Source organism: Oryctolagus cuniculus, chromosome 3 (assembly GCF_051225735.1).
Source record: "Oryctolagus cuniculus isolate XC-2025 breed Fujian yellow rabbit chromosome 3, ASM5122573v1, whole genome shotgun sequence".
In the NCBI taxonomy this organism is placed as follows: Eukaryota; Metazoa; Chordata; class Mammalia; order Lagomorpha; family Leporidae; genus Oryctolagus; species Oryctolagus cuniculus.
In genome coordinates, this window is record NC_142869.1 from 171,140,123 (window position 1) to 171,161,879 (window position 21,757).

Here is a 21,757-nt window from a genome sequence, read left to right on the forward strand (position 1 = left end):
ACAATACCGATCTTAGCCTGATTGGAATAGGCTTAACAGGCTCTCAGTTCTTTACTGAGATGCCTGGTCAGGTGTACTCCCTTCATTTTTCTCTTCATTAAACTTTGCTAGCATGTTTACCACTTTAAAAAAAAAAAATAAAAAGAGCACAGAAGAAGGAAATTAGAACAAGTTTATTCAGACAATGCTTGAAGGGTTGTTTTGTCACAATAGAAACAGACGAGCAAGAAAGTGATCAAGAAAGGCATGCTCATGATGAAAACAGAGCATGTTTCTATGTTGTAGGAATGATCCAGAAGAAATGAATTGGTGATGCACAGAGAAGCAAGAGTGGATAGAGCGATGTCCAGAGTCAATTAAAGGGAATGAGATCTAATGCACAAATCAGAGGAACTGCAATTAGATAGAAGCATGGACAGTTCATCCATATAAACAGAAAAAAAGCAGTGGTGAGTACAGATGTAGTTGGTATACAGATGTGATGGCAAAGTCTGTATAACGGCTCTTCTGACTGCTCCTATTTTCTCGAAGAAGGTCTATCAACTGAGAGTGACTAAGAGGAAGAGCAATGGGAACTGAAGAGAAAGGAAGGATATATACTAAGTGTCGCTCCCCCTCTTCGTGGAGGAACGACACTAAACCCTGCCTAGGTTTCCTATCCGAGTCACGGCACCATTATGTCGCTCCCCCTCTTCGTGGAGGAACAACACTAAACCCTGCGCTGTTCTTTGGTCTGCTCGGCCCTCCCCGGGTTTGCTGCTGGTTCTTCCCGGGTTGGCTACCGACCCTTCCACCTCCGTGGAAGGGCGGTTCCCCCTGCCACTTTCCCCACTTCCGCGGGGGAGCGGCACACCGCCGGCCGGCTCTCTCGGGGGCTGCTCAGATGTTCCTTCAGATAGATGTTCCTGGTGCATGTTGTCTCTCTCCTCCTTTATAGTCCTCTTCCACCAATCCCAACTCTGCTACCCACACGCTGAGTACGCTGCTCTCCTCCAATCAGGAGCAGGTCCTGCTGCTTATTGGTTGAACTGGAGGCAGCTGTGTAGAAGCTGTTTCCTCCTCTCCCAGCGCCATATTGTGGGAGAGCAGATGCATAGAATAAGTCTTAATTCCAGTAACAGTCTAGTCCGAGTTGCTCCCCACAACTAAGTCTCTTAAAAGGCTGAACAGTCCAAGAAACGGGTGTGGATTGCACAGCCCGCAGGCCATACAGGCTCACAAAGTCATTTGTTCTGGCCCTGCCAAGGCAACTGCAGGCAGGACTCAAAATCCAATAAATCTATAGCCAGCTAATTTTTAAACTGATAAATTTTGTATGGTCCACAAATTGTGTTATTAATATCCAAATGGTCCTCAGCAGAAAAAAAGTTCCCCTGAGCTAAGGAAGCAGAGGATGCCTGCCAGACAAAATTAAGGGTCACCTGAGGTGTCTTCCCAAAACTGTATTTTCCTCACGTTCAGCTTCACAGGTGCACGAAGTGCTCAGGGTACTGATTCCACTTGGACTGAGGGATTGACAACAAGTATGAAGAGGCAAGAAAGGAGCAAGGGAGTTGAGGGCACCTGAAACAAAAAGAATACGACTGATCCTGAAATAAACCTTAGGTAAAGAGTGAAGAAAAGAAATCAAGGGAGCAGAAACAGTGGGAAAGGAGGGGCCAGTGCTGTGGCATAGCAGGCTAAGCTTCCGCCTGTGCCACTGGCATCCCATATGGGTGCTGGTTCTTATTCCGGCTGCTTCTCTTCCAATCTATCTCTCTGCTATGGCCTAGGAAAGCAGCAGATGGTCCAAGTCCTTGAACCCTTGCTCCTTCGTGGGAGACCTGGAAAACTCTCCTGGCTCTGGCTTTGGATTGGCCCAACCGTGGCCATTGCAGCCATTTGGGGAGTGAACAAGTGGATCTTAGACCTTTTTCTCTGTCTCTCCCTCTCCTCTCTGTCTGTAATTCTACCTCTCAAATAACAAAATAAATCTTAAAAAAAAAATAAATAAATAAATAAAAGGAAAGGAAATTGAATCAGCAGATTAGAGGTCTCAGTAACAGTAAAAGATTGTTGAGTTGGGGTACGAAGTGCAGTGAGCTGAAAAGCTAGATAGTGATCAGAAGGGAGTTGAATGAAATAAAAATCATGAAGGGGTTCAAGTTATTGGTAATATCAAGATGTAAGATATGACCACAGAGCAGCTGAAATAGGTTGGAAAACAAGATCATTTGAAAAGAAGATTTTCAGGACCTTAAAGACCATAGTATAAGAAAACCCAGACGGTATATATTGAAATAACAAAGAATTAAGAGATGTAGAGTTAGCAAGAATGACACTGAGCTAGGAGCTAAAGTAATCAAGAAAAAAAAAGGAGTAACCCAGAGTGCAAGAGATGCCAGCACACATGAGGAGTTATGGACAATACAACCTAGTAACAGATGAGTTTCAGAGAAGAGAAGTGAATGGTGGACAACTGCCCCATCTCCTATAGGCGCAGGGTCCCAATCACTTGGACCATCTTCCACTGCTTTCCCAAACCATAATAGAGAGCTGGATGGAAAGAGGAGCAGCCGGGACTGGAATCGGCACTCATAGAGGATGCTGCCATCACAGGTGGAGGCTTAGCCCACTACCCTACAGCATTGACCCCTACTCTCATTGTTTTTATCATGATCAAAATGGATGTAAATATGATGCAGACAGAAAGTATCTACCTTAAAGAAAAAACAGAGGGTTTTTTTTTTCGTTTTTTTCTTTTTCTTTCTTTTTTTTTTTTTTAAAGAAAAATCACATCTAGGAATAGGTCCAGTATGACAGAAGAGATTTTAGAAGAAATTCCTGGGGCCAGTACTATGGCGTTCCAGGTTAAGCAGCCTCCTGCAGTGCCAGTAACCATATAGGTGCCAGTTTGAGTCCCAGCTGCTCCTCTTCCTGTCTGGCTCCCTGCTAACATGCCTGGGAAATCAGCAGAGGTTGACCTAAGTCCCTGGGTCCCTGCACCCACATGGAAGACCCAGATGAAGATCCTGGCTCCTAGCTTTGGACTGGCCCAGCACTGGCCATTGCAGTCATTTGGGGAGTGAACCAGTGGATGGAAGCAGTCTCTCACTCTCTCTCTCTCTCTGTAACTCTGCCTTTCAAATAAATAAAAATTAATCTTTAAAGAATAGAAAAGAACTTCCATTAGGAAGGTTTAGGTTCCACTAAATATCTTAAACTATATAGGTACAGCTAGACCTACCTACATGGCTACAAAACCTTTTAAAAGGTTTCAAAAGACTGAGAATTCATGGAGCTATTTTTAATTGATTGCATAAAATTAAAAACTGAAAGGCAGAAGCTCTTCCATAAAACAATACTGACATATGAGCAGAAGGGAGCACCATATTATTCTTAACTACTCTTTCCATTTCCCCCCATCCCTTCCAAAGCAGTGAAGTCGTGAATCTGTCGGAGTTTGAGCTAGAGAGATTAAAATGCACAAGCCTGGACAGGGACACTAGTTTGATTTAGAAAAGTCTAAACACTATCGCCTTTCTAACTAGTAATAATAGTCTGAGAAAAGAAATCTTAAAGCATATAGCTAAAGGCAGTAAAGGAGACAGTGCCATCAACACCTTAGGCACAAGAACCATTATTAAAATGTGAAGCCTTCCCACTTGATTTTCTGCCTCTCTTCCCTTCTCTGAGGAGATAAAACACCTACCCTCTGGCTATCCCAGAGATGCCCACAGCCATTCACACAAAACCAGCTTCCTCCCAAGCACTGTATGAACAAAGAAAACTATGTAAACTACTAATAATTTGAGATTAATTCAATTAGTCTCAAATTCCCAAACTATCTGGGATAGAGCACTGAGTCATTTTCTCTTGCATCTCTGTGACACTCAGAAATGACTGCGTACTTCAAGGGATTAGATAAAAATGTCTTGGGGACAAGACTGGATTGGTAGCTACCAGTGAAGATACTCTCATACACTAAGGTCCAGGTCGGAGCTGTGGCACAGCAAGTTAAGCTGGTATATGGAGCACCAGCATCCCACATGGGTGCCAATTCGTGTCCCAGCTACTTCACTTCTGATCCAGCACCCTTTTAATGTGCCTGGGAAAGCAGAGGAAAATGGCCCACATGTCTGGGTCCCTGCCATCCGCGTGGGAAACGGGAAGAAACGTGGGCCATTGTGGCCTTTTGGGGAATGGAAGATGGAAGATCTCTCTCTCTCTCTGTCTCTGTAACTCTTTCAAATAAATAATTTTTTTTAAAAAAATACTGCATATTTGATATTAACTTCTCTCCCAAACACTGGGAGCAATTAGAAAGGCACATAATCCTTTTTAATATTCTCCCATACACAAGGAACCTCAACTCAACCTTAAATCAAAAATCAACACATTAAAGCCCCCATTAAAACAAATCCCCAAAGAGAAGGCAGTGAGTTTTTACTGTAATGGTCATACTTAATAGTACAGAAGATCAGCTACATAAAGAAGTTAAAAATAGCTCTTTATGTTACAAGTATTAGGAACACTAAGAATAGGAGAAATGACAACTTAAAACAGATTACAAGTTTCCTTTATCCAAAATGCTTGGGAACAGAACTGTTACAGATTTTGGGAATATCTAGGTACACATAATGAGATATCTGAGGATACAACCCAACTCTAAACATGAAAGTCACTTATGTCTCCTATATATGTCTTCTTATACACAAAGTCTGAAGATAATTTAACATGGTATTTTTAGTGAGTGTGCCTTTTGACCACAACACACACATAACATGAAATCAGATGTGGAATTTTCCACTGTGGCATCATGTCAAAGCTCTGAAAGTTTCAGATTTTGTATTTTCTATTTAGGGGGTACTCAACCTGCTACTTCCCAATAACGTGCTATATGACTTCATTATCTTTATCATTATTAAAATTTACCAAGTACTTAGAATGTAACAAAAGGAAAGAAAATGGTTAGTAAAATTAATTTTTACAGTTGTAAACATATTGGGCTTGAGATATTTTCAGACTTGGTGGTGAAAATCTTTGAGATCTACATGGTAATTTAGTAAATGAGGAATACCAGAAATATTGAAGGATGCAAAAAGAAAGTAAGTACAACACAATATTATTCATGTAACACTGACAAAGTCAAAAGAAATATAATTTTTTTTCTAGCTTTAAAGTAAAATTTTCCTTCACAAAACAAAGAAAACATACTATCGAGAAACATAACAGCTGCATAAAGTTGGCTTCTCAGTGGCTGGGGTTGTGGCACAGTGGGATAAAGCCCTGGCCTGCACTACCAGCATCCCATATGGGTGCCAGTTCAAGCTTTGCTGCTGCACTTCAAATCCAGCTCCCTGCTAATGTGCCTGGGAAAGCAGTGGAGAATGGCCCAAGTCCTCGGGCCCCTGCACCCACGTCGGAGATCCTGAAGAAGCTCCTGGCTCCTGGCTTCCGACTGGCTCAGCTTTAGCTGTTGTGGCCATTTGAGGAGTGAACCAATGGATGGAAGACCTTTCTCTCTGTCTCTACCTCTCTTTGTAACTTTTTCTAATAAACAAAACTTTAAAAAAAAAAAAAAAGGAAGTTGGCTTATCAAAGAGTCAGCAAACCAAAACAAATAAAAGAATATCTTTAAGGGTTTCAGAACTAAAAAAAATAGTTACAACCAAAGCAAGCGTAGATATTTAAACATGGGCATTTTTATATTGTCTTTGAAGAATAACAATAATATAAAAAGTAAGCCAACAAATAAATTTTCATTTTATAATATCCCTACATTTTTCTTTAGCCTGCTGATCTAAACTCATTTATTCTTACAGGAGTTTGGATCTGGTAATATTTAATGCCTCACTTATCAGACTTTTCTGCCATTCTTTCTGCTCTAACCAGGCTATTACTAAACTTTTAAAATACAAGTAATATTTACTGGTATGGTAATTTACAATTCTCTCTTCTGAACTAACACACAGGAAACAGATGAGGCATCAATTTTTTCTTCTGTTCAATCTCTTACTATCATATATTATTTATTTTCCAGGCTCTTATTCCCCAGTGAATAAATACCTAAAATTATTCAAAAACACTGGCAGGGGCAAGTGGTGCCTACCATCTACAAGGTCACATGGGAAGCCTGCATCCCATCAGAGTGCCTGGTTTGATGCCCAGCTCTGCTCCTGATTCCAGCTCCCTGCTAATGAGTACTCCACTGCTAAGGCTATAGGTGACGGGTCAAGCTGGGTCTCTGTCATCCATATGGGAAACCTGGATAGGGTTCCCAGCTCCCAGCATCAGCCTGGCCCAGCTCCAGCAGTTGTATGCATCTGAAGTGTGGACCAGCAGATTGAAGCTCTCTGTCTCTCAGCTTCTCAAATAAATTGAACTTTTTTTTTTAAGAAAATTCAAAAACACTGGTAGGAAGTCTCCTAATGAAGTTCTCTGAGCTGTTATCTGAGTAATCATCTATTACTTCATTTCCAAAACCTGGGCTTGGATAACAAACCGCAACTTACTATCAAAGACAAATATACCGCGTTTCCTCAGTCCTCTCAGCTCCCAAACTAGGGTCACATTTGAGTATAAGAAACTGAAGGAAAGACGGAAGCAGCTAATTTCAATTCTTATACAATTTCCACCCTAATCTCTCTCAGAAGGGCCCCTAACCTTAAGCCTGGTCTTTAGTTTTTCAAACAAATCTCAATTACTGGGGCCAGAGCTGTGGCATAGCAGCTTAGCCACCATACCATGTGAGCACCGGTTGGAGTCCCAGTTGCTCCACTTCCAATCCAAATCCAGTTCCCTGCTAATGCACCTGGGAAAAGCAGTGAAGGATGACCCAAGTGCTTGGGCCCCTGCACCCACATGGTGGAGACCCAAAAGAGGCTCCTGGCTTCAGCCTGGCCCAGCCATTTGGGGAGTGAACTAGGGGATGGAGGACCTCTCTCTGTCTTCCTCTCTTTCTCTCTCTCTCTTCCTATCTCTCTCTCTCTCTATAATCTGGCCTTTCAAATAAAGTAAATCTTTTTTTTTTTTAAATATACAAAACACACCAAAAATTGAAAAAACATGAATTGGGGGAAAAAAACTATTGATTGCAACATACACTGCACACTACTGAAAAAGCAATCTTTCGTAAAAAATCACGTTGTCTCCTGTTCCCTAACAACCTCTTCTGACTCCTCATTATTTAGCAGAAAGAATTTAACATGACACTAAATACACCTTTCATAATGTAGTTTTACCCCGCTTACACAAACTTACCCACCACCATTCCCAAAAATTAACACTATTCCACAGAGATCAGACTCCTTACATCCCCTCACATCACGCTAGTCCCCAAGACCAAGTGTTCGCTCACGTGTCAACCCCAAGTAAGGAATGTATGGAATGATCTCCTTTGGGAGATGCTCTGACTATACAGATAATATTCTCTATTCCAGTCCCACTTTCTCCAGAAAGCCTCTCTCCTAGAACCTTGGTCTAGAGATTCTCCCAACAAACACGCAGGACTGAAGATGATGTATTCCTTAGTATTATTATGTATTCCTTCTTATTTATATGCTGCACTAGAAAGTGCTACTCTATTATCTTAACAGTGTTTCCGACAAGATTGTGCCACTTTTCAATAAATGCGCCAATAATAAAAACCCTAAGACTATTTGAAAAGCTGATTTAATAATTTCGATTTTAAAAATCCAGATTTTGTTTTAATCAAGAGTTATAATATAAATGAAATAATGTGATGGTCAAGATTTGTTCCAAAATAATGCAAGACAAAGAGTAAGAGGAGGAGGGATAAAGTAAGTGGGGTTACAGATAAAACTAAACTGGCTATAAGTTAATAAACTTTGAAGCTGACTGATTGGTACATAGCAGTTCACATCCACTTTTGCACTGTTACAATTTTGCACACAAAGTTTTTTTTAAAAAAGTAGTAATAATGTCTTTACTTCATTTTAAATGACAAAGCCAAAAGACATCATAACTACTTGCTTCACTCAACAAAATGTAGGTCCCCATCGAGAATAAAGAAAAAAGTTTCTGGAAAGACTTCATTTGACACAGAACTTGCAGTATCCTAATTCTCATCTAAGAATTAATGAGAGTAAGTTAGAGGCAAAAATAAAACCAAAATGGAGGGGGATTTCTATTAAAAGACAAATTAATCTTACCACCAAAGTAATACATTTTATACTACAAATTTTCAATTATGGCATTCACAAAATGGCCCACTGAAATTAATTGCTGAAAATAAAAAACATCAGAAAAATCATAAGCAAAATGCAGGAGGCAAGAAATCTTTAAAAAGTGAAAAAGTTGCCACAAGCAATGTTTAATAACCCTATGTTAGCGTCATTTCAGGAAATTCATAATACAAAGAAATCTAACAGGGAATCGGTCAATAAAGTCTTAAGTAATCAGAAAATCACACCTCCTCTTTATTCCAAGGACTGAAATTCCAGATATTTGGCTTAATGATAATGTACCTGTTGAGGTTTAATGAATGTTCCACCTCTGATATTTCAGTCCATGGTTACTTTTCACAATTTAAACACTACTTTCCACTAAAACATCATTTACTAATTCCTTCCAAAAGTAGTAATATGGCACCTACCACTTTTATTCTTCCACTTGCACTGCTTTTTTCACCTTGACTTCCCCCTCCACCCCAAACTGGCTACATCTGCAGCCATTCTGATTATTCTGATCTTCAATTATACTCTATAATTTCTTTAAAAACTCAAGAGATAAGATTTTAGCAAACATAACTTAAAAAGAAATATTTGTTGGGACAATATCTGACATATTCACCTATACAAATAGTAAGGTTTATTCAAATAGCAATATATCGTTTGCCCACCATCTGGTACAATTAAAACAGGACAACCTCCCAGGGTATAAACAGTTTAGTAAAGAAGCTATGCTCACAGATAAACTTCCTAGAACGAAAAGAAACTCATTCACATACTATCTGTAAGTTAGGTATTTCTCACAAGTAAAATTAACCATCTTTTTTAGTAGCATGTAAGTTAATTTCTCTCTTCTGATAAAAAACAAACATGCAACTAGAATCTCAAATAGTGTTGAAATTTACCATAAACAGTTTTCTGATTGAAAAATAAAAGAATCACAACATAAAAAAGAAACGTGTGGGTACAGGAGCCTGGAGGTAAGACACCCAGATCTATGGGAAAGTACCTGATGATTCTGTCTTCGGCTCCTGATTCCAGCTTCCTGTTAATGCAGGAAAACTGAGAGGCAACGGTGACCACTCCAGTAATCGGGTTCCTACTACCAACCTGGGAGACTTCAATTGAATTCCCAGCTATGGCCCTAGCAGGCCCAGCCATTGTGGCCATTTGGATAGTAAACCAGCAGAGGTGAGCATGCGCTCACTTGCTCCCTCGCTCCCTCGCTCTTCCCCCCTCTCTCCCTCTCAAATAAGAAATGTGTGACAGAATCCATTAAATTACTGCATTGAAAAAGTTAACATTTACCATATAATCTCCTAGAACAAAGAATCCACGAAACTAGATTGAAAACATTTTTGAAATAAGTTCTTTTAGAAAACCACTAAATACATGATTTTAAAAGTTCCACTTCTTTCCTTACATCGCAAAAATAAGTCAACAAATTATACTACCTTTATAATTTGCATACTATCAATTTTTGAGAAATATATATTAAATCTCCAGAAAACTGTCACACTTTATTCAAGGATGGGTACTTGCAAATTTTTCCTAACATCTTTGAAGGAACATAAAATTTATAAAATCTCAGAATGTGTTAGCAAGTCTTATCCACTACATACTATTCCAGTGGGATGAAAACCATTTACAAGATCCATTTAGATGAAGAAATCCTTTGAGAAAAGTATGTAGTACATTCTAGTTATACTGTTTCTAGAACAGCAAATATCTCTAACCTATTTCCCAACTGTTTTCTTAGGTACTAACAGAGTTGCATGTAACTTTTCACAAAAAGTCAAGACAGTATTATAGCTCTGAGAGCAAGCTAACTTAATTTTCAGCAGAGGCTGAAGTTTTACAAATTAAAACTTTCTATCTCACTTAGATGGTCTATAAAAACAATAACACTGAGGCTTAAAAGTCACATAAGTGTTATCTTCAGCTACATAAAGAAATCACTAAAATCAAGAAAGCAGCTTCATTTTAAAACTGGGAGTAGGCAGGAGGAAAAGGGGAAGACCTCTAAAACCAAACGACTTGAACTGAGGAGGATGTTCATTTCATTCTCTTAAGACATAAAAACCATTTTTAAAATAAAACGCCCTGATGCTAGAAGTTTGTCCTCAGGTAACACTCTTTCTTTTCCAAAATAGTGAGTTGAAAGCTATCACTAGTACTTCCATTTAGACTGAAGTTGAAGGACATTGCAAAACAATTTTATCTCCCTGTTTGTTTTAACTGTCACATCCTAACAGAATTAAAGATTTGTCTGTGCAACTTTCTGAAAACAAATTTTGTAATAATCCATCTTTAAGTCATGTTCAAAATTCTTCTTGTAGAAATAACCTATTCATTTGAAGAATTCGGCTGTTGATTGTGGCATAGAGTATTTCAAATTACCAGAAGAAACCATGCAAGTATGAAATTGTAATGATCATAACATCACAACTAAAAAACTATACAAAAATATTAAAAATCTCAGCTCCCTACTTTCCATCCAAATGTCAAAAACCTTTAAGTATCTTCTTCAGGCAGACTGAAGATCCAAAGTAAGTTCATTTTTTTTTTAATTTAGAGGACTGAAACTAAGAATCTGATGACTACCAGCAAAAAGTAAGAGAGGAGAAAACTGAGAAAATAATTAGTGAAGTAAAAAAGCTTTACCAAAGAAAAAGATGTATTAAAATCATTTCCTCCTTCTGCCAGACAAACAGTCCTCTCCTAGAACACACTGCTACAATCCAGCCAAGTATGACTGCCAAGGGTTTCTAAACCTGTGTATGGATTGTTCAAAGTAGACAGCTTCTCCACCAGCATGAGCTATTACTGAGGAGATGAAGAGCAACTGTAGTGAATACACTTGTACTGATAAACTGCATTTAAGCAATATTTTTTTAAACCTTAAATTACAACCTAGGACAAGGTTTGTTATACAAATTATTTCCAATTCTCAAGAGTAGGGATTTATTTAGTTTCCCCAAATCAGGACTTAAATAGTTGACAGGAAAAAAGAAGTTTTATAAACAGCTTTTCTAATCTTAGCTTACTTTGGGTAAAACAGACCATTTATCACAATCAAGCAAATATAATGACAGGTTTAAGATTCAAGCCTTACAGGTAAAATTTGCAAAAAATTACAATAAGCCAGTAATGTGCAAAAGTAACTAAAGGGAAACTGTATTCTATTTACATTTAAAGTATTCTTACTTTTGCAAGTAAGAGATGGATTCCTGCAAGAGATTGTTACTATAAACATTCTTACACATATCTTAAGAACATAATGTCTTATTTAAACTTGACATGTATGTATCTTATCTACGTAATCCTGTTTGCTTTTCTGGTAGTTCTTTTCCACAGTGGGTCTGCAGAAAGGCTCTTTCTTCCCATTATGCCATTAGTCAGAATATTTCAATTTTGCTTTCTTCAAAACATGGACAGCGCAAGCCACCTCTCACTTGTAGTTTTCTGCTCCCTATTGCAGACAACAACCACAGGGACTGTCACCAAATACACACAGGCGTACAGCTTTGTCATTACTTTTCCCAGCCCCCTTCTTTTTTAAAGGAAAAAGATAGATAGATAGATAGATAGATAGATAGATAGATAGATAGATAGATAGATATGAGGGATTTAGGCTTACAAAGACTAGATTTTCTTCTGGGATACATAATAGATTTTCAAGAGAAGATAACGTTTTGGGATAACTATCACCCTAGAAGTGTCTAACAGAACTTTCCAAATCCAAAAATACTGTATAAACCTGATATTAGCTGGAGAGGAATTTTCCACTGAAACCATAAATAAAATATGTCCTCAATGAAGCTGAACATCAATATCACTCACTTGGTCAATAATCAATTCTGAACCTAGAAGGGGTCCGTAACTCACATCTCATCAGAATAGCATCTATATTTGCGTGTGCAGTTCGCAGACGAGCCTTGGGGTACACCAGATTTATCTTACTTTGCAATGTTCAGGCTACTACTTATTGGTATAATCAGAGCCCACATTAAGTGTCCTGGGGAGAGGCAATTCAGCATGGAAAAAGCAGTGCAGAGAGGGAAAGAAAAGACAACAGAGCGAGTCCTCGACACACAGATCGCCGAAAGCCAAACGTAGCCGCTCCTTCCCCGGCAGCCCCCACTCCCATCGCTCCACAGTGTGCTACCTCGCTCCAGTCACTTCCCAACTTCCTTCACTCCTCCAGGACCGAGCCGGGGCAGCCCTCTCGCCCGAAGTCTGTGTCGGAAGAGGCGAGGGACGGGCAGTCCCCCAGCAGGCTGAGGAACAGGTGGGTCGCAAGGAGCAGCGGCGGCACGAGCGAGACTCTTAGGGGCGGCTGCGGGATGACAGATGCGGTTCACGGAAGCCGGGCTGCACATCGGAAGCCGCCCCACGGAGGCAGACAGACCCGGGGGGACCGGCTGGAGGCGCCGCAGGGGGCGAGGGCGAACTCCAGAGTGGCAGCAGCGGAGCCAGAGGCCAGCGGCGACGACACGGGTCAGAGTGGGAGTGATGGCTCTGGGCTGGGGGGACCGGGGCCGGCGCGAAAGGACGACAGGGAGGGGAAAGGGGCCGGGGAGACAGGGAGGACCGAGACCCGAGGATCTGCCCCTAGAAAATCGCAGCGGGGGGAGACGCCGGGGAGCGGCAGCCGCCTCGCCCTCCCCAATTACAGAAACGATCGAAGGGGAGTCGGCGCTGGCCGCCGCGCTGCCTCCTGCCCCGCTCCCTTTTCCTGGTGCTAACTGCTGTGGCGTAGAGGGCTGAGGGAGAGAGAGGAGGAGGAGGAGGAAGGCCGAGGAGGAGGAGGCTGAGATGAGGCGGGGGGTGGGGAGGAAGGGGGGTGCGGCCTGCACAGTCCCAGCGAAGCCTCCGCTCTCTCGTAGCCGGTCAGCCCCGGGTTTCCCCTAAGCCCAGCCCCGCATAGACTCACCCGCCTGCCTTGCCTCGCTTTTCCCTTAGACGACTCCGCGCGCTGCCGCGTCCTCACAAGAGACCACTGAACGAGTGTCGGGGAGAAAACTCTTCAGAACCGGGCCTGATTGCTTCAGCGAGTCCGACCTTTACGGCTGAGAGGGAGACTCTCAGCTTTCGGTGGGTTCCACAGCCAGACGGGCCACCATCTTACATTTGGGTAAGACTCCTCTGGCCTCCGGTGCGCAGGCGCACGCCGATCCAGCCGGGAGGGGCGGGGGAGGGGCGGGAGGAGCGGCCGGCGGGCGAGTGGGAGGTTGCGGCGGCCTCTCCCGCGGCTCCCTGGGAGTTGTAGTCCTCGGAGGGTACCCGCCCAGGGGCAAGCTGGGAGTTGAAGTCCTCAGCCTTGAGGGCGGACGGGCTCGCCCACCTCACGTGGCTGTGAGACTGACGCCTTTCTTCGTGTTTTGCTTCCTCCTCAGGCGGCGTGTGCTGCCCCAATGTCATTTGTTCGGCGGTTGTCGTTAGCGATTCCGTGTGCTGAAATGCGGTAAACCGAAACTCGGGGCGAGCCTAGCCAATGTGAGGGGCGCCGGGGACCTGTCTTGGCCGCCGCGCCCAACTGAGGGCTCTCCAGGGGGCGGGGAGGAGGTGCAGGCAGAGCGCGGGATTCGACCTGGGGCGAGAACTGGAGACCGGCGTGGGTGTGGGTGCGCACCCGGAGCCTGAACTCGTGTGGGTGCGCACCCGGAGCCTGAACTCGTGTCCCCGTCTCCGCGCAGTCCCGGGGGCACCGCCCTGGAGCCCAGCCGCCGCGCGAAAGCTCCGGAGCAGGGATGTCCTGTGCGGGTTGCACGGGCGAGATGCATGGACTCCGAATACCGTGTGTTTCTGGACTGAAGAACACCGTGCGGACTTCGGTGCACGGTAGCGTTAGGCCGGGGTCCTGTCTGAACCGCCGAGTGCTCCCGGCGCACCGGCTGCAGGCCCGGGGGGGGGGGGGGGGGGAGGTGAAGGAACGCGACCCCAGCCCCCTCCAGCACCCAGGAGTGCGCGATCCCAAAGTGGTCCCTCGGCTTGGCCCCCTCGCACTCTGCTGGAAGTGGCGCTCCGAGCAGTCCTTTTAGCGTGTGAAGTGTATTTGCCCGTTCGTGCCTCTGATACTCACGGAGCTCCTCCTGTGTGTCTGGCACCGTGTTAAACTTTCGGGATACAGCGGTGGTTAAAACGGGGTCGCTATTCTAGTGTAAGGTAAGGGTGCGGTCAGGGACAGGCAGCAATCCATTCAAAAAAGACATTCTTAAAATGGGTGGTGGGGCGTAACTGATAAGGAAAATGTTTAAAACAAAGAAGGGGAGTAGGGAAACACGTTGCACTTTTAGGTCTATGAACCTAATCTTACTGGGACAAAAAAAAAAAAAAATTGGCTTCCAACCCAGAAACAATGATTATTTGGTGTAAATTTAAAATATGAAGTTCACATTTCACTGTAAACTTTAAATTACAAAACCAAAATGGTTAACTAGTAAGGAAACTTGGGAAATCATTTGGATTCGTCTTTAGATAAAATTATACATTCAGTATAGGTGACCCATAATTTTTTAGCCATATGTTTATTTTTCTTGATAACCAATTTTATAGTGACATATAAATAAAGCAATGAAAAGGGTGAAATAGAATCGTCTCCATTATTGAAAATTAGAAACCTTAAGGGCCTGCGCCGCGGCTCACTAGGCTAATCCTCCACCTTGCAGCGCCGACACACCGGGTTCTAGTCCCTGTCGGGGCGGTGGATTCTGTCCCGGTTGCCCCTCTTCCAGTCCAGCTCTCTGCTGTGGCCAGGGAGTGCAGTGGAGGATGGCCCTAGTGCTTGGGCCCTGCACCCACATGGGAGACCAGGAGAAGTACCTGGCTCCTGGCTTCTGATCAGCGCGGTGCGCCGGCCACAGCGCGCTGGCCACAGGGGCCATTGGAGGGTGAACCAACGGCAAAGGAAGACCTTTCTCTCTGTCTCTCTCTCTCACTGTCCACTCTGCCTGTCAAAACAAACAAACAAAAAACCCTTAAGAACTGAAAGAGGAGTGGATGTCATGGCACAGCAGGTTAAACTGCCACCTCCCCACACTGCAGTGCCTGGGATCCAGTTCTGCCTCCACCTCTGACCCAGCTTCCTGCTAATGTGCACTCTAGGAGACAGTAGATGATGGCTCAGGTTCTTGGGTCCCTGCCACCCACATGGGAGACCTGGATCTAGCTCCTGGCTCATGGCTTCAGGCTGGCCTGGTCCTAGCTGTTGTGGGCATGTGGGGAATGAACCAGCAGATGGAAGAATTCTCTCACTCTTTCTCCCTGTCTTTCAAATAAAATAGATAAATAAGCTAAACACACACACACACACAAAACCCCTGGAAGGGATAAGCATCACCTGATCCAGTGGTGATCTTATTTTACCCAAAAGTCCTTTGAAAAATATTTTCATAGTGTCTCTCTTATTAGCCTAAAATGAAATTCATACATAATATAATTACATACACACATGATTTTGTTTTTAAATACTGATCTATTAAAAATATGCAAGGGAACTATATTAAGATGATCTGCGTTTCAGTATATAAATGCTCAGGCATGACTGAGAAAATAAAATTAAGACACCATTTTCAAACATAAAATCCCATGCATATGGAAGCTACAAATGCCAACAGACACTAGTATGGTGTTTTGGCCACCTCTGATGGACAGTACTCACCTGTCTTCATTGTTCACTATAGATGCATTCCCAGAACGTTCACCCTGCAGTTAAACCAAACATGTGAAGTGAACCTAAAAGGTTCAGATAATTATAAGCAGCTTTCATCTACAAGAGATATTTAAAAAGTCCTGAGGAATGCATGCTGGGAAAACAGTTTCGCATTTTGCAGGATGTCTAGCAGACCTTGCACCTGTAGGTACCAGGCCAGCAGTACCTCCTAGAGTATCCAACACTAGGGGGCAATGCCACACCTACAATGAGCGTCATTCATTTATGGACACTGACAGGAAGTGACAGTTCTTAAGTCACCAAAGAGTGACAGGGTTACCACCCTTTCAGTTCAGTGCTCCTTCTACTACACTATATTTTACCATTTCTTCATATACATATGTTTGCATGTATAATTTGATGTAAGCTTACTACCCATGTGACCCTAAGAAGAAACTTTTACCTTTAGACATTGTCCCCGGTGTTGGCAGGTCACCGAAACTGGTCAGCGGTGGACTCTCAGTCCTCGTAGAACATAGTGCCTAGTACAGAAAGCAGAGATTGATCATTCCTATAAATCAATACAAATCTTTAAAATTCCTTGGATATGATCTATACCAGGTTGAGTAGGCATCGTGGGGCTTGCGGTTTGGTGCAGCAAGTTAATGGGCTGAGTCCAGCTGGAGTTCCTGACTCCTGGCTTCGGCCTATCCAGACTTGGCTGTTGCAGCCATTTGGGGAGTAAATCAGTGGGTAGAAGATCTCTCTCCCTCTTTCTCTGTCAGTCTGTCTTTCAAATAAATGAATCTCTTTTTTAAAAAGAATGGAAATTATTCAAGATCAAGAAGAGATTGAAACAAAGCCGGGGTGGAGGTGGGGGTGGTATTGTAGCATAGCAGGCAAAGGTACCACCTGCAATGCTGGCATCCCATATGGGCTCTGGTTCTGGAGATGATCCAGCTCCCTCCTAATGGCCTAGGAAAAGCAGTGGAAGATGGCCCAAATGTTTGAACCCCTGCCACACAGATGGGAGACCTGGAAGAAGCTCCTGACTCCTAGCCATCTGGAGAGTGAACCAACTGATGGAAGATCTCTCTCTCTCCCTCTCTTTCTCTCTGTCTCTCCCTCTCTTTTTTTTTAATTCTAACTTTCAAATAAATAAATCTTTAAAAAAAAACTTATCAGAAGGTGAATTGTAGACTTTAGTGATCAAGGGGAAGAATAGTAGGAGGTGAATCAGAGAGGCAAAAACCAGATCATTCACAGTACTGTAGGCCATGGAGGAAAAATAGCTCTTTTTCCATGGGGAGAAAAAAGAAAGCCTATAAAGGAAACAGGAATCTGATTTATATTTTGAAAAGACTGTGCTGCCCAATGTCCTTCAAAGGGGAAGTTATTATTTATTTCAGTACTTCCATTCTTTGGAATATTGCATGATTATTCAAAATAGACAAAGAAAAAACTATATGTTGACCTGTAAGAATAAAAAATTTGGTAAATAATATGATACATCATTACGTAAAAAATAATAAGTAAATTATGATGTAATATGCTGTGTAGAATGTAATTTGTCTTTCAAAAAACAGTAAAAGAACCAATCCAAAAATACATTTCTGTATAATCATAGAAAAAAGAATGGAATGATTCATACACATCCCATATTTAGTGTGAGGTTGGTTACCTGGGAGCATTACAATTGGAAAGGGATAGACAAAGAACATAGCTGTTCTTTATAAATTGCTGCGTTGAATTATTATGATGCATATGAATTAGTTTTATACATTTTTAAAAATAAATCACTGCTGTAGATTGGAGAAAGATGAGAATGAAAATGGGTCAACTAATTAAAAGACAATATTTCAGTCACTCATGTGATGGCTTTAATTGTGGCAGTAAGAAAAAAAGAGGTGACAAATTGAAGATATATTTGTTGAGATTGAATAGGATTTGGTGATGAATGGATATGAAGGAGTTTTCATGAATGACTCAGGTTTTCTCACTTAAATGACCTTGTAAATACTGCTCATTTGGTTAAAGAAAAATGGTGACTATTACAGTAGCATCTGGAAATTAGAAGACAACTTGCTTTAAAAAAAAAACAGAAGATTTTGGAGAAATAATAATTGCTCTTTTGAGATTGGTGAATTTAAAAATCATGGGCCCAATTTAGTGCTTTTTTCTCTACTAATGCTCATCTGCTTGGGTTCTGCCATAGAAATGGCACACAGTTGATTTTACCCAGGTTGTTGGGGATTATCCAACAGGAGAGGGTTAATGGACAACCAACACAATGATTGTTTCCTGATTTTTCAACCTTTGTAAAATTATTGATAGGTTTTAAATCAATAAAATTTTCAAGTTATTTTCTTGGGATATAATCTCAAATATAGTTCTACTAGGATATAAAAGAGAAGAGATCAGTCTTAAGACCTTTGTATTGGCCAGATTTTTTTTTAAGGTTTATTTATTTAAAAGTCAGAGTTACAGAAAGAAAGAGATAGAGTGAGATCTTTCATCTGCTGGTTCACTCCCTAAGAAGCCTCAACGGCCAGGGCTGAGCCAGGAACTTCTTCCAGGTGTCCTACATGTGTGGCAGGTGCCCAAGCACTTTGGCCACGTTCTGCTGCTTTTCCCAGGCTATTAGCAGAGAGCTGGATCAGAAGTGGAGCAGCCATGACACACACCTGCACCCATATGGGATGCCGGCATGCCAGATGGCAGTTTTACTCACTATGCCACAAGGCTAGTGTGACCAGATTATTTTAATATTAGTAAACACTAACACAACTTTATTTGTGGGTCTTTTTTCTCAAAAACCCATTAGCTTCTTGCTTCATTTTTTTTAAGTTTTAATAATTAAATGAACATTGGAGTAGTAATTATTGGGAATATGTTAGTAAACCAAACACTAGTTTCTCAAAGACCTTAGGGCTTACAAGGAAAGACAGGCCACAAATAAACTAATAACACAAATTACAGATAGTGTTATCAGAGTATTAGAAAGGAAAGGGGCCAGAGTGATAGAAATATCAGGAAGGGATTTACTTTAGATTGAAAAGCCTTTCTGAAGGGATGACTTAGTCTGAGATTTAAAGGATTAGAAGTGATATCCATCTAAAGATGGCCATGCCAAAACCCTGGTGCAGAAACAAGGTTGGCATGTGCCAGTGAAACTGGGGGACAGAACGGAAGGGCAGAGGGGGAGGAAATGAGGTAAGAAATTGGGCAAAATTCACATTGTCCAGGGCTTTACATGAAGTCTGAGTATTATTGAGTACAATAAGAGATAATTGAATGGTTTGAAGCAGAGGAGTGACATGACTGTATTTCTCTTTTCAAAAGACTACTGTGGTGGCCTTGTGGAGAATGGACCAGGACTGGGTGGGAGGCAGTTGCAGAGTGGAAAGACCAGCTGGGAAGCTACTGCAGAGGTGTAGCCTGGAGATGAGGTTTGGACCAGGGTAGAGCTGAGGCAGGTGAGTGAGGAATTTGCCTTAGGCACAAGATTTTAGGGAGTGCCAAAAGACTTGGTAAGTATTTTGATAAAAATTTTTAAAAATCAAAACTAATACAAAAGTTGAACAAAATGTTAAAATATATAGTAAAAAGATTCAATCCTGAAGTGTTGCCTCCCCTCCCTCACCCTACTCCCAGCCTTGGTTCCAATAAGATTTTGGGTAGCTGACTCTCGGGCTGTACTTTACTGGTTTGATTTTTTTAGATTGTTCAGATAAGAGAAAATGCAAATGATCTGCTAATAGGTGCCCTACAGGGCCCAGCACTATGGCATAGCAGGTTAAGCCTCTGCCTGGGACGCCGGCATCCAACATAGGCATCAGTTCGAATCCTAGCTTGCCCCAGATTCTTGCTAATGTGCTAGGTAAAGCAGCTGAAAATGGCCCAAGTGCTTGGAACCCTGCATTGGTGTAGGAGACCCGGAAGAAGCTCCAGGCTCCTGCCTTTGGTCTGGCCTGATCCTGATTGGTGCAGATAGAAGACTTGTCTCTCTCTCTCTTTCTCTCTCTCTCTTTCTATACCTCTACTTTTCAAATAAATAAAAATCTTAATAATATCTGCATATATGTGTGTATATATATATAAAACAACTAACTCCATCTAAACTGTATGCATGCATGTGTGTATATATGAATTTTACACAGATATGCCAGGAGGCTTTTTTTTTTTTTAATTATTTTTCAACAGGTAGAGATACAGACAGTGAGAGAGAGAGAGAGACAGAGAGAAAGGTCTTCCTTCCATTGGTTCACTCCACAAATGGCCGCTACGGCCAGCGCGCTGTGCCAATCCAAAGCCAGGAGTCAGGTGCCTCCTGGTCTCCCATGCGGGTGCAGGGCCCAAGCACTTGGGCCATCCTACACTGCCCTTCCGGGCCACAGCAGAGAGTTGGAGTGGAAGAGGAGCAACCAGGACTAGAACCCAGCACCCATATGGAATGCCGGCGCCACAGGCGGAGGATTAACCAAATGAGCCATGGCGCCGGCCCCTAGTAGGCTTTTTTTGTTTGTTTGTTTTAAGAAAAAAAGATTTGTTTACTTGAAAGGCAGATTTATGGAGAGAGAGGGAGAGACAGAGGGGGAGATCTTTCATCCACTGGTTCACTCCCCAAATGGCTGCCATAGCCAGGGGTGTGCCAGGCCAAAGCCAGGCACCTGGAACTCCATCCAGGTCCCCCACGTGGGCAGGGACCAGGTATCTGTGCTATCTTCTGCTGCTTTCCGAGGTGCATAGCCGGGAACTGGGTTGGAAGCAGAGTAGCTGGCGCTTGAACCAGCGCTCTGAAATGGGATGCCAGTGTTGTGGCGCAATGCTGGAGTTGCAGGCTGCAGCCCAGCCTGCTGTGCCACAACGCCAGCCCCTCTGCCAGGAGCCTTAACGTCAGTATTAGCTGTAAGAGCAAAATCGCTAGAAACAACCCAAATGCCAATGTCAAAGAGTGACTTTCAAAAACAAAATATAGAGCAAAGGAAGTTGCAGATGAATATGTAACAGTGTGAAACATTTTATGTAAAGTTCAAGAACTGGCAAAACTAAATGATATTGCCCAGGGTTACATATAAAGAATGAAAATTATGAAGAAAAGCAAATAAATGTTTTATACAAAATTCAGATTCTCCCAAGGGGAGAAGGCGGCACATGACCTTGGAGGTTGCATAGGATCTTTAAGCAGCTAGTTCTGGCCTATTTCTGCATCTGTGCTGTAGGTTCTTAGGTGTTCATGTATTATTTTTAAGAGACACAAATGCATTTTAATTTTTTAAATTTATTTGCGAGACAGAGGAAAGAGACAGAAATACAACTCCTATCCACAGGCTCACTCCTCAAATGCCCACAACAACCAAGGCTGGTCCAGCCCAAAGCTGTCAGCTAGAAACCCAATCCAGGGCTCCCAAATAGGTGGCAGGAACCCTGTTACGTGAGCCATCACTGTTGCTTCCCAGGTTCCTCATTAGCTGGAAGGTTGGATGTAATCAGAAGCAAAGCCAGGACTTGAACCAGGGACTCCACAGTGGGGCACAGGCACCCTAACTCCTGGGCCAGATGCCTGTCCCACAAATACATCTTGAGCTCTCCTTTATATGACATAGATCACTTAAAAACAATTACATTTTTTTCTAAAATTTATTTATTTATCTGAAAGTCAGAGTTCCAGAGACAGAGAGTTCTTCCCTCTGCTGGTTCACTCCCTACATGGGCACAATGGCCAGGACTGGGCCAGGCTAAAACCAGGAGCCAGGAGCTTCATCTGGGTCTCCCACATGTGTGGCAGGGGCCCACATACTTGGGCCGTCTTCAGCTACTTCCCCAGGCCATTAACAAGCAGCTGGATCAGAAGCAGAGCAGCCAGGACACCAACTGCCACCTGTGTGGGATGCCAGCATCAGCTTTACTCACTACACCACAGCGCTGGCCC

General features: G+C 42.6%; 1 protein-coding gene across 7 annotated transcripts in view; it reads right to left on the reverse strand.

The window, feature by feature from the left end:
- Window positions 1–13,364, reverse strand: part of CNOT4 (CCR4-NOT transcription complex subunit 4) — a 135,990-nt gene extending 122,626 nt beyond the window's left edge. For 5 of the 7 annotated variants that reach the window (XM_008258152.5, XM_008258151.5, XM_008258150.5 and 2 more), the window contains exon 1: window positions 13,108–13,362. The gene's annotated coding sequence lies outside the window, so the exon portion shown is untranslated. Of the gene's footprint in view, window positions 1–13,107 lie in introns of all 7 variants that reach the window. The other 2 variants (XM_002711994.6, XM_089328651.1) reach the window with 2 other exon arrangements.
- Between the last annotated feature and the right edge of the window lie 8,393 nt (window positions 13,365–21,757).